Source organism: Schistocerca piceifrons, chromosome 7 (assembly GCF_021461385.2).
Source record: "Schistocerca piceifrons isolate TAMUIC-IGC-003096 chromosome 7, iqSchPice1.1, whole genome shotgun sequence".
Lineage (NCBI taxonomy): Eukaryota > Metazoa > Arthropoda > Insecta > Orthoptera > Acrididae > Schistocerca > Schistocerca piceifrons.
Window position 1 is genome coordinate 288,966,961 of NC_060144.1, and position 13,536 is coordinate 288,980,496.

The following is a 13,536-nucleotide window of genomic DNA, read 5'->3' on the forward strand; positions in this document are numbered from 1 at the left end:
ATCAAGAGCAGCTGCCAGTATCAGTAACTTACGAATAGCGAAGTAACTTAAATCACATAATAAAAGGAAGTTATCCGGTTCAGACTGTATGCCAGTTACGTTCCTTCCGGAGTGTGCTGATGCATATAGCTCAATAGTTAACAACCGTATACAACCGCTCGCTCGACATAAGATCCGTACCCAAGAACAGGAAGGTCGCAAGGTCGTACCAAAATCCACAAAATTACAGGCCCATATCATTAACGTCGATATTCAGCAAGATTATGTTCGAACATTATGAATTAGTCGAAGAGAACGGTCTACTGACACAAGTCAACACAGATTTACAAAACATCGTTCTTGTGAAACACAACAAGCTCTTTACCCACACGAATTGCTGAGCCTCACTGTCGAAGAAATTCCAAACTGATTTCGTATTTCTAAAAGGCTTCCAAAGGCTTCCTAATGCTTTTGACCCTGTACCTCACAAGCGGTGAAAGGATCCTGTAGCCACCTTTCATTAGTCCGGTAGCCCATTTTCATTATCATTTCTCTTTCTTTTCCTTGTTTCTCTATTCTCTTTACTCTCATAGTAGTGTGATTGAATGAATGTGGTTGTGTGTCACGTTGCTAGACGGTGGCGTAGTCTGCTGCAGAAAGTCTGCGATAGTCGTACAGATTCAGCAGCAGTTGCACAGAATAGCCAACTCTCGTAGTGGTCAAGTCGGCAAAGAGGTTTCCGCTACTTGTGAGAAATCCACCTGCGTTAGGTTGGTGGCGGAAATTGCATCTTGGGGTTTTCCGGTCCACGCGGAGCGTGGAAGAGGCTGGAGAAGCGGGAGTCAGTCTGCCGCCGGTACGAGAAGCGTCCACAGCTGTGCTCCAGTCGAAGAAGGGTGAGTTAGACTGACCGCGTGGCGCGTTGTTACTTGGCGAGGGGAGAGCTGTTAGCCTTTGGTCTCGCTTTTCAAATCTGGAAGATTGCTTTGCCTTGTCGCAGCAAGGAATGCAAAACTTTGGCAGATTTTTCTTTTAGCAAATTTCTGTAGCAGACTTGGATCCGCCGGAAGAGCGCCACACAAAGGTGTCGATAAGAAGTGAGCACTCGCTTCTGTATGAATGTCTGTTTGCCTTCAGCTGTGCCTGTATAAGCTTTCACCTTTCTAAATATTTAGAGGCTTGACTTCTCGTAAATTTTCCTTACTTTCCGTGTCTTTCGTCCCTGGGGAGCCAACCACGTGGTAGAACATTATAGTTGCTGGGCTACCGGCATCACTAACTGTCCGATCGCATGTTTGTTTTAGAAAATGTTAACATGATTGTATGATGTGATATTGTTGGAATTTGGCACTATACCTAGAAATTGTGCCTCCACAAACCACGTGTTATCAGGAATCGTGTACATGCCTCACATCCTTAGTTTAGGAATAAATGATTTTATCTACAATTTTCTCTTGTGTTCCGAGATTACGTTTTTGCGCCTAAGCCACTCACCTCGTAGCTTTCCCCTTAGCACATCCAATGCGTTTCCTTATGCACAGGTCCAGTGATTAGTCTCCTCTTGTATTTTATAACAAATGCTTTAGATTAAGTCATATTTTCAGGTGTGTTGCTGGGGGCTGATCTTATGCAGTGTTCATGCATTTTCTATTTTATTTTAAATGTTTGATTGTCGTGAACAGCGCACGGGCAATACTATTAATTACATCGTATCCGCTGTGAGCGACCTCACAACGTATGCATTTTTTGTGAGCTTTTGGTCTGTGATCAAATTAATTTACTTTCCGACTCGACCAAATCTTTGATTAGTTATATGGTTTAAGTCGGTGGCGACCCTATTCTTCTCACGTTGATTTCATAAGCAATAAGTATTTCCATTCCCAATAATAAGGAATAACCCGTAGTAACGTGGTTAGTTACAGCGGCTTCTAATCAAATTGCCTGCTTCTAGAATATCGTCTCAGTTATGTGACTGGATTCGTGTTTTCCTGTCAGAGAGCTCTCAGTTCTTAGTAATTGACGGAAAGTCATCAAGTTACACGAAACTGATTTCTAGCGTTTCCGAAGGTACTGTTACTGGCCCTCTGTTGTTTCTTATCTATATGAACGATTAAGGAGACAATCACAGGATCCATCTTAGGTTGCAGATGATGCTGTCGTTTATCGTCTTGTAGAGTCACCAGAAGGTAAAAACCAATTGAAAAATTATTTAGAAATGGTATCAGTTTATGTATGAGCCTAAATAATGAAATGTGTAAGGTCAACCACATGAGTGCTAAAAGGGAGTCCGATAAACTGCGGTTACGCGATAAATAAGTCAAATTTAAAGGCCATAAATTCAACAGACTACCTAGGAATCAAATTACAAATAACTTAAATTGGAATGAACAAATAAAAAATATTTTGGGGAAGATGAAACGAAGATTGTGTTTTCTTGGCAGAACACTTAGAAGATGGAACAGATCTAATAAAGAGACTGCCTACACTAGGCATGTCAGATATGATTAACGGAGTACATCGAGAAAGTTCAAAGAAGAGCAGCACGTTTCGTATTACGGGGAAATAGGGGAGAGAATGTCACAGACATGATACAGGATTTGGGATGGACATCCTTAAAACAAATGCGTTTCTCGTTGCGGCGGGAACTCCTTGCCAAATTTCAATCTCGAACTTTCTCCTCCAAAAGCGAAAATATTTTGTTGACTCCGATCTACATAGGGAGAAACGATCATCGTAATTAAATGAGGCTAATCAGTCCTTGTACGGAATGATATAGGTGTCCTTTTCTGCCGCGTGCTGTTCGAGAGTGGAATGCTAGAGAATTATTGTGAAGGTGGTTCATCGAAGCAGGCACTTAAGTGTGACATGCGGCGTATCCATGTAGATGTAGATGTACTTCGGAACTTCAGGATTAGGTTACTCTGACAACCTCGCAGCTCAGCTGTAGAACGTTTTTCAACTATGAGCGATGCCCTACTTCTTGCTTGGGAAGTAGGACGTATGCAGCGCCGTGTCAGAGTAATATATGTAGGTCGCTGTGAGTTTCGCTGATTCTCAGAGTTCATGCACACAGCAGCTACAAAGCACATGCCAGAGGTGCAAGTGTGTTCGTGTCATGTGGCCAGCAAACAAAGCTGAAATTCATTTTACTCTTTCGTTTAGAGATATTCAGTGGCCTTTTTGTTTAACATGCTTCTTCTGCTGAGTCTAAATTGCAACCAGATAGTATATATGCCCCTCAGTTTCAAAACTTATTTCTAATATTTCTGTTCTTTTCATCAGTGAGTAGTGTTGCCGTAACAATTACAATCAAAATAAAGCTCTACAGTCTCCATTCTTCGTCTTGGAAGCTCGTTCGCGATCATTACTTATGGTCTCTATATTGTAGGTATACCTACTGTACCGTATTGCTATCAACACATGTAACAAAATTCGGCAAAAAATGTGTGCGTTTCACATCTCCGCTCTCTAAAAGAATGGCTCTGAGCACTATGGGACTTAACTTCTAAGGTCATCAGTCCCCTAGAACTTAGAACTACTTAAACCTAACTAACCTAAGGACATCACACACATCCATCCCCGAGGCAGGATTCGAACCTGCGACCGTAGCGGTTGCGCGGTCTCAGACTGCAGCGCCTAGAACCGCTCGGCCACCTCGGCTGGCTCTCCGCTCTCTGATTACAGGGTATGTGGTTTATTTGTGTTTAGATAACACAGCGAAGTTTGAAATAAATCGTGTAACAGGGTAACAGACCTTTCATTATAACCTGTCACACTTACGAGTAACAATATGAAATCCCGTACTTTCATTCGATTTTGATGTGTACTTTATTATTTCTACAAAACTATTACGTTCCTTATATAGCTAATTGTTCAATATTTCTCATTTAGTAGTAACATGCTTCGGTTCCTCAGTTACTAACTTTCTCACAAACACCACCACTAAAGTTGAAACTCTTTGCGTATACTCTTCTAGAGCAAAGCAGACTGTATTTAAACCAATTGATGTGCATCACTTGTGAAAGTCTGAGCACAATCTACCTCCAACACCGTTCCATGTGGCGCTGTGTCCACATGCCATTTAGAAGAATGATAGCTAAAAGCATTTGTTAAGGTAAGTGTTTCAGTAGAGTTCGGAGGCGTACTCGGGTGGCCAGCTGATCGGGGTGGCTGTTCACGGTATTCATGAGGCTTCATACGTATATCGGGTAGGTAAAGGTTTCGATGACGAGTACCTACATACACTCCTGGAAATTGAAATAAGAACACCGTGAATTCATTGTCCCAGGAAGGGGAAACTTTATTGACACATTCCTGGGGTCAGATACATCACATGATCACACTGACAGAACCACAGGCACATAGACACAGGCAACAGAGCGTGCACAATGTCGGCACTAGTACAGTGTATATCCACCTTTCACAGCAATGGAGCCTGCTATTCTCCCATGGAGACGATCGTAGAGATGCCGGATGTAGTCCTGTGGAACGGCTTGCCATGCCATTTCCACCTGGCGCCTCAGTTGGACCAGCGTTCGTGCTGGACGTGCAGACCGCGTGAGACGACGCTTCATCCAGTCCCAAACATGCTCAATGGGGGACAGATCCGGAGATCTTGCTGGCCAGGGTAGTTGACTTACACCTTCTAGAGCACATTGGGTGGCACGGGATACATGTGGACGTGCATTGTCCTGTTGGAACAGCAAGTTCCCTTGCCGGTCTAGGAATGGTAGAACGATGGGTTCGATGACGGTTTGGATGTACCGTGCACTATTCAGTGTCCCCTCGACGATCACCAGTGGTGTACGGCCAGTGTAGGAGATCGCTCCCCACACCATGATGCCGGGTGTTGGCCCTGTGTGCCTCGGTCGTATGCAGTCCTGATTGTGGCGCTCACCTGCACGGCGCCAAACACGCATACGACCATCATTGGCACCAAGGCAGAAGCGACTCTCATCGCCGAAGACGACACGTCTCCATTCGTCCCTCCATTCACGCCTGTCGCGACACCACTGGAGGCGGGCTGCACGATGTTGGGGCGTGAGCGGAAGACGGCCTAACGGTGTGCGGGACCGTAGCCCAGCTTCATGGAGACGGTTGCGAATGGTCCTCGCCGATACCCCAGGAGCAACATTGTCCCTAATTTGCTGGGAAGTGGCGGTGCGGTCCCCTACGGCACTGCGTAGGATCCTACGGTCCTGGCGTGCATCCGTGCGTCGCTGCGGTCCGGTCCCAGGTCGACGGGCACGTGCACCTTCCGCCGACCACTGGCGACAACATCGATATACTGTGGAGACCTCACGCCCCACGTGTTGAGCAATTCGGCGGTACGTCCACCCGGCCTCCCGCATGCCCACTATACGCCCTCGCTCAAAGTCCGTCAACTGCACATACGGTTCACGTCCACGCTGTCGCGGCATGCTACCAGTGTTAAAGACTGCGATGGAGCTCCGTATGCCACGGCAAACTGGCTGACACTGACGGCGGCGGTACACAAATGCTGCGCAGCTAGCGCCATTCGACGGCCAACACCGCGGTTCCTGGTGTGTCCGCTGTGCCGTGCGTGTGATCATTGCTTGTACAGCCCTCTCGCAGTGTCCGGAGCAAATATGGTGGGTCTGACACACCGGTGTCAATGTGTTCTTTTTTCGATTTCCAGGAGTGTATTAGACACTCTCATCGTCACCATAATCGTCTCCAATTCCGTATTGCTGGCGCCTCTGTACCAACATGTTCCACCTTCTCTCCACCTCTAATCTCTCGATGTCTCATCCCATGGAAACTTCAAAAGGCTTTTCCTTCTTCCTGACTCACAAATACAAATAGGCATCTACCCATATATTCTCTAGATCGATAGACTCCTGAGCCTTTCCTAGTGTCTTGACCAAATCTCGATTCTTCTCCTTTCAGTCTCCCATTAAACATTACACTTTTCAGCCCAGGATCATCCCCCACTGTCAGACATAGTGAACGCTCTTCTTGTTTTACACTATCGCTCTTCATCTTTTTCCTCCATATTACTGCAGATATTTCATGTGACCTTCAGTACATTTCCTATTTTTTTCATTCTAATGTGACATATGTTCCTGTATTCCTGTCTTTTCCTTTTACATCCTTCTTTCATCGAGCAACTGAATTATTTCTTCTGTTAGCCAATTTTTATCAGAGATACCTTTCTTGAATCTGAATTTCTCTACCCAACTTCCGTGCCTGCCTATTATAGAACTGTCCATTCCGCCTCATCCAAACTGCCTACTGTTGACCCACAGCATTAGAGAACGTGATTTGCAACTTATATTTCCCCTGTACTCTGGTATCCCAATTATTTCGACACTGTTTCTTCCAGGTCATTCTTCTAAACCTCAGTCGACGTTTCATTCGATAATTGTGATCTGGGTCTGTATTTGCTCCAGAGTATGCCTTACAATGGCTGTCTGATATTTGCTCCGATTCTAATAGTGCCCTACAATCTTTGCATTACATGCTTTCACCAGAGAAAATGGTCCAGCTCTCATTTACCTACCGTACGTCTACTGTGGCAGGAGAAACAGCTATCATCCTGGTAGGTGTCAGAGCACGTGGGATTCTGTGGCAATGAACGTGCAGACAAAGGTGGCAACGAGCAACGAGGCTTGCAAGGAACATAATGTTACGCACTGCATCGACAAGTATGCTGACCCATACACATATGAGAGCTAGACCATTTTCTCTGGTGAAAGTATGCAATGTAAAGATTGTAGGGCACTAATGGAATCGGAGCAAGTATCAGACAGCCAATGTAAGGCTCCAACGAAGCCAGCTATCCGTTCGTGGCATTCCTCATGCCGGTCATTTCGGCGGGATGAAGTGCCCCTGACCTGCCTCCGAATCGGGCATGGTATCCTAATGGATGGCTTTTTCCTCCTCCAAGAGGACCCTCCCTCCACCCCACCCCCCCGTCTTCCCGTCTTCTGAGCTTGACGCGAGGAGCAAACCACGGTACACTACATTTCAACTAAGTGCATTTTTTGTGACAAAGGCAGAAGCAAATTCACTTTGCATCTGCCCTCTATTTATCTGATGACTGGATGAGTGCTGTCAAGCTTTTAATACACCGTGACGTGTCTGGGCTCTGGTCTAACCTCTTAACCTGGAGATTTTAGTGTTTTTCATAGTAGTTAACTTTGATTTCAGCGATCAGCCTTCCTCAGATACCTGCTACCCTCTTTTAACTATTTCTTTTCCTTTTCCCCTTTTTACTTTGTACTAGATATGACGAAGTGAGTTTCCCTGTTTTGTTATTGTGAATTATATATTTTTATTCGCAGTACCCATTTTAATAATTTTGCGAACTTCATCGAAACTCGTCTAAACTCTTATTCTAATACGTGCGCTGAGAACCTTACTGTCGTGCTCCTTACCACCGTATCATCATCATCATCAAGTTTATCATCAGAAACTCTGTTTCCTCTTATGTAGTCCATCTGGAATCTTCTTAGGTTTCATGGCCGTTTCCTATTATACCTCCCCCTCTTCTGATTTTTGAGTAGTGCATTTGCTGTTATATTTACTGCAGAACTCTGAATGTATTCCTCCTCGCATGCTCCTACTGCCAAGCCCACGTTCTCCGGTAGGTCTACAGTAACTTCCCCCTACTGCAGCGATCGAGTCACCTACTGGAGGCGATAAAAAGTTTCCATTCGAGAGCGTAGCTGCAACGTATGTGTAATCCACCACGGCTCCTACGCTGGTGTATAAGCGCTAACATGTAGGCAAGGGATTAATGTAGAAGTCCTGTCTTTCCGACGTGCTTGCAGTAAATGCAGAAACATGAACTACGGCAACGTTATTACCAAATGGGTCCAAAAGTGTCAACTTGATGTTAATTCCTTTCTTGGTTGCCGAACGCCAAATGCAGGCAGACATCCATCAGTGAATGAAGAATGTGTATGCGTCAGCATACCTGTCGAAAACCATCATTGTGAAATGGTGGGGCAAGTTCCCTGATGGTCACGATTTGACCCAAGGCGTCTCCATATCTCAAATGTAATAATGCAGAAATTACGACGCCTCAAGTGGGAGACATTTGAGCACCCGACCGACAGTGCTGATATCTATCAGTGCTATTACCACGCCCTCGGTCTAAAATGGCCTTTGAGGGTATACGATTCTTGTTGGACGACGAGGTGCAGGAGGCTGTTATGGACACCTTCACGCAGTAGGACTCGTTGTTTACCAAACTTGTACCTTCAGTCTGCTGCGTCGTTGGGATCATTATCTCAATGCTCAAGGCGAATCTGCTTCACTGATATACTGATTCTGGACTGTACGGCTTTCGAACGGAAACTGTTTAATTGGCCTTATTTAAGAATTACATTTCAATCCTCCTTCACATACAAAACTAGACACTGAAGAAATGAAATGACCGTGTGGAACTAATGGCTCGAGGCCACATCTGGGAAAGATGGGCCACAGGGTTGCAGGTCTTATTTTAGGTGATGGCACATCGGGAGACTTGCGTGTCGGTGATAACGAGAGGATGAGGTGGACACCACAACACCAGTCTACGAGCAGAAGAAATCTCTGACCCGACAGGGAATCGACCTCGGAACCACTGCTTGGTAGGCAAACACGTTACCACTCAGCTAAGAAGGCGGACAGACACTGCAGAGTAAGCTAAGGAAGCAGTTCACTACTGATGAAAACCATTAGTAGAGACGCAGTTAAGAGGAATTCCAATAGCTGCCTTTGTGGCCTATGAATGTCACAATAGTAGCTTTAGACATTACAAAAAGTAACTCTTCAATTGAATTAAAGCGCTGGAGCACAATCTACATAACATTTTGAAAAATTTGTCCATATCAGAATGATTGTAGTACACGTAAAACTGTCAATGTCAGAATAATGTAGGTAGGGAATTTCTCCGAGGCCGGTTGCTCCAAACTACGCTAGCTCCTGCCCTTCCCTCAATGCAGCAGTATAGCAGCAGCGATACGCCTCTGAGCAGACCCCACCGCTACCTCTGACACACGAACACACCCACACACACTCACACACACACACACTCACACATACGCCATTACTTGCCCCCGCCCAACGGAAATCCATCTCGCCCGCTCATGTTTTATTCGTCGACTGGCGTTGTCGTATTAGCCCACGGACTCCTTGCCTTGGCCCTCTCTCCCCCTCCCGCTATCTGCACCCCCGCCCCCACCCTCTCTCGATTCTCTCTCTATTTAAATATCTATATTCCTCGGCGGGATCTGCCGGAGGCTTACACGCCCATCTGGAATTCAATTTTCGTCAGCGCTATGTGTGACAAGGGTGCGGCGGCTGGGATTGGAGCAGTGCAGGGGTTTACGGCCGGAGCGGCGCGGGTGCGGGGTAATTCCGGCGGTGGCTGCGAGCCGGCTGTTTGCTGCGTGGCCCCCGTACATCACACGGCCTGCTCCTCTTATTAGGACTCCCTCCTGCAGGACGGGAACTTACACGCTCCGAAACCACCCTTTTTCTATAAATCACAACGACAGCGATGACACTTTCACTTCCAAAAGTCGTTTGTAATTCCACATAACTCCGATTTTAGAGCTAAAATTCAGATATAAAACGCGACAACACTTAGCTGCCGTACTACGTACTGTGATAGAAAAAGTAATTACGAGAAAAACTTACGTACACTAGACGCACTCAGTAATCTCAGTCCTACATCAGCCTCAATAGCCAATGTCGCTGACGCATGAGCGACGGCGTCGCACTCGGAGGTAGTCTGTTAAAATCCAGAGAGTGTATATTATCAACCACAGAACTTGGGTGATAGATTTTCTGCATGTGTAGAGACAAGCTTAGTAACCACTAGACTATGCACCAGTGTCCTGGGTCATACATCGAATCCGTACATAATATTTAAGGTGTGATGGCTTCTGATCATTATCACCGTGCTGAACAGTTTCCAGCCCCATGCTGGCTGTGTTTGGAACATACGCCTCGCCATCTAGTCCTGTTTTGCCACTATCTTTCTGTGATCAAACTGGTCCACTCTTCGCCTCATTTTTCAACACATTCCTCTACACTCTTCAGCCACCTATCAATTGCTATTCCTGTTGGCTGTTTTCTTCGAATTCAAGTTTAATGTATCTTCTTGGAAACCCTCTTCTTTTCTATTCTCTTCAAATGCCCATATCATTTTAACCTTCAGTTTCTATCCTGTTCTGAAAGGTTTAACAGTCTCCATTACCCTTTCATTCCTCATTCTGGCTCTCCTTGTTACTCATATGCCACTTCTGTATCTTCATCTTACGTCCCAGCAATCTCCTTACACCTTTCTTTTTTTGCATTCCCTATGTTTCAGATGGAAAGGTCATTATTGTGATTTAATAACTTCCATATATTAGTCCTTTGATTCTTTTTAATACGTCTTTGATCCAAACAGGGCTAGCTCCTAACACTTTGTAGGTATTATTCTGCCCGTCTTCCTCTTTCGATGATCTAGTTCCCATTTCTTCCATTTTCCTCTATCACATTTACCAAGTACCTCACACTGTTCACCTTCAGTTCTTCACATCCAATCCATGTTCCTTTAGTTGCTCTCTCCTTCTAGTTGTAACGTGATTCTTAAATTTTCTTACATTAAATTTCATTCCAAACTGTACCACAGTTTATTCCCAAGCATCCAGCTGTTCCTCCTCTTCCCGGTTTCTCCAGATGATCAAGCCACTCGCGGACACATTTGCTTTCATCCGGTCTTTTCCAGTTTTTTCTGCAGTCTTAACCAAGGCCACAATGGAAAGGAGAGGTTCCACACCACTCATTTCCTGGAAAGTATCCGTCTATTCATTTTCCACTTTCAAACAACTCAGATTCGCACAGTACATCTCCCCACTACGTTTGCTGTCTCTTTTTCCCACTTCCTTCTTTTCTATTGCTTCATGGACTTTTCTTCTAGAAATGCTATCAAATGACTTTTCGGTACTGAGAAGGGCTATCATAAGGTCTTCGCCGAATTCCCACTTTCACGCAGTTCGGACATCCACATCTCCTCCTCTCTCCTCGACTCTTTCTCCACTCCACTCTTTTCTAGTGCTTTCCTGACCTTTCTCCTGCATACACTACCGAATGCCTTTACTGTATTGAGAAAGAGCATCACAAGGTCTTTCCCCAAATTCATAGTGGTGCTCTACTAACATGAGGTTAACAGTTGACCTCCAAGGTCTGAAGCCATGCTGCTCCCCTCTCAATCTGTTCTCGACAATATTTCCGATTCTGTTCTCCATAATCTCTCTTCATACGCTCCCTTGCAGTATATACAATCCCTCCTACTCCTTTTCTTGAATACAGAGACTATTAGTGCCCATTCCAATCTTCGCGATTCATTCCACTCCATTCTCATCACATGATACAGCCATTGTTTCCCAACCTCCCCTGCTGCCTTCACCATTTCGACAAAAATGACTTCGCCGTCGAAAAGGAGCTTTATCTTGAGCACTCCGCCTGGTTGCTCTTCAGTATCGATTTATTTAAACTGCAAAGATGAGTGCCATCAGACTATCTCTTACATATCAGGCATTCTACAAATTTTGCTGATCAAGCGCACGGACCGATTCCACCCGTCTCTGTGACGTCTTGAGTTCTCGTTGCGAAGGATTGTCTGTGGTTGTCTCAGTAACTAGTGTTATCTGTGATGTTTGTAGACTAAGCTGTTCATTCGAAATACGCCATGATTTACGATGTTGTGGTTAGGGTGGAACCTGAGTGCGCAGTTTAAATTGTTGCTAGAGAAAGTAGTACGGAAGCGATTATACTTTTATTTTTTTCTCACAAATACTTGGCTATGACAAGTTCTTTGAGGGTGAGGTTAGCCAGTAGCATAAATGCAAATGGTCGTGAATGTAATGAGTAGAGATGTTATTTATAATTTTGCGTTTTACGAATATTTGGCTGCATTTTCCAGTGTTGTCGGCGCACTTCCTGCATGAAATCGATTGTTCTTCTCGCGCTCTTGTTGTTATCGATGACACGATCTTATTTATGGTTTCTGTTTTGGTGATGTAATTTGTTATAATGATTCAACGAAATGCGGTCAAGTCTTTTGTATTACCGGTTATTTTTTTGTTTCTTGTTTTAGATCTGTTAATTTTCGTTTCTAGGGCGATTCAATTTTTCTTATTGTCTTTCAGTTTATTACATAGAGTTGTGTGTGTGTTATTTTTCGACTGTGTTGTTGTTTGTTTTGTCTGTCTCGTATCGCTTAGTTTGAGCTGCATAAACCAAGATAAAAATTGGATTCCATTTGTGCGATTTTGCATATCTTCGTTTGGTCTGTGCTGGAGAAATTTGTGTGTAGCGGAGGAGACAAGTGCATAGCGTTGATGTCTTCGTTTAACTTATATACGTCAACAGAAAGTTTCGCTCTCTATTTTGTGTTTTATGTATATTTTGGTTTATTACAGGGGAATTCGTTTGAGGATTTTTATGTTGTTTTGATTGCTTTGGAATGGCGTCAGATTTATTAATCTTTTTTTAAGTTTGTTCCCGCCCAAAAGCTCCCTCCCCCACCCCATCTCCGCGATTCCCCCATAAATTTCAGTTTATTAGCTAACTTTCTTATATATTTGTTTTCGACCGTAATGTCATATCATCAGGTCGCCGAAGGGAATAACCAGCATGTTACGAAATTTTATGTTATTGTCTTAGTAACTCTTGTGAACCATGCTCTTTACTCGCAATATGACGTTATGGGTCGAAGCAGACGAGTAGAAACGGACCTTGCTCTATTCCCTATTTTTTATTACATTCATTACGATAAGAAAGTTAGGGATATGCTATGTACCGGTTCTCTCCCTTTTCTCCCATCGATATCATCATATAAACAGCTCGTCAAACTACATAACTACTCTTTACAGTGACTTGCACACAACAGACATACTTGAGACAAGCTCCCGTGTTTCACGATGAGAACATTGGAGTGTATAGGGCCTTTAATAACTATCATTGTAACTGGACATATACCAGTATTCCTAATTACTACTAACAGTACAGGAACTCTCCTTACACTCTACCTGACACTCGACCTGACCAAACAGGACAAACACCCAGAGGGGGAGGAAGAAGCGGAATGAAAGATCATGATCTGAGAGGGTGTTACTGCAGTTATTAAAAAATATAGTCAAATTTTCTAAGAACTAGGGAGCGTAAGCCCGCTTATCAGTATGACTTTCCATGCCTGTGGCCTGGATTGATGTAATGATGCGCTGGGTACGGGTGCCATAAAGCTGTTGTTTCCTCTCCTGGCGCAAGCTGGCCCACAACTATTCTAACTGGTCTTATGGCGACTGGGATAGGCATACGGTTGACGTCCCAGTTCAAGAACAGATATAGGGAAACTGATGACAACGAGAGTATTCCAACATCACGAAGGCAAGTCGTAGACAGACGTTCGATATGTGGAGGAGAAATATTCTGTAGAAAAATGGAACCACGCTACTGTTGCACGAGAGGTAACTGACTACAAAGCAGGATGTCCGCGACGTACCGTTGTGACAGATGATTTCCGTCAATTGCTACCAGCCGTGATATGAAGTC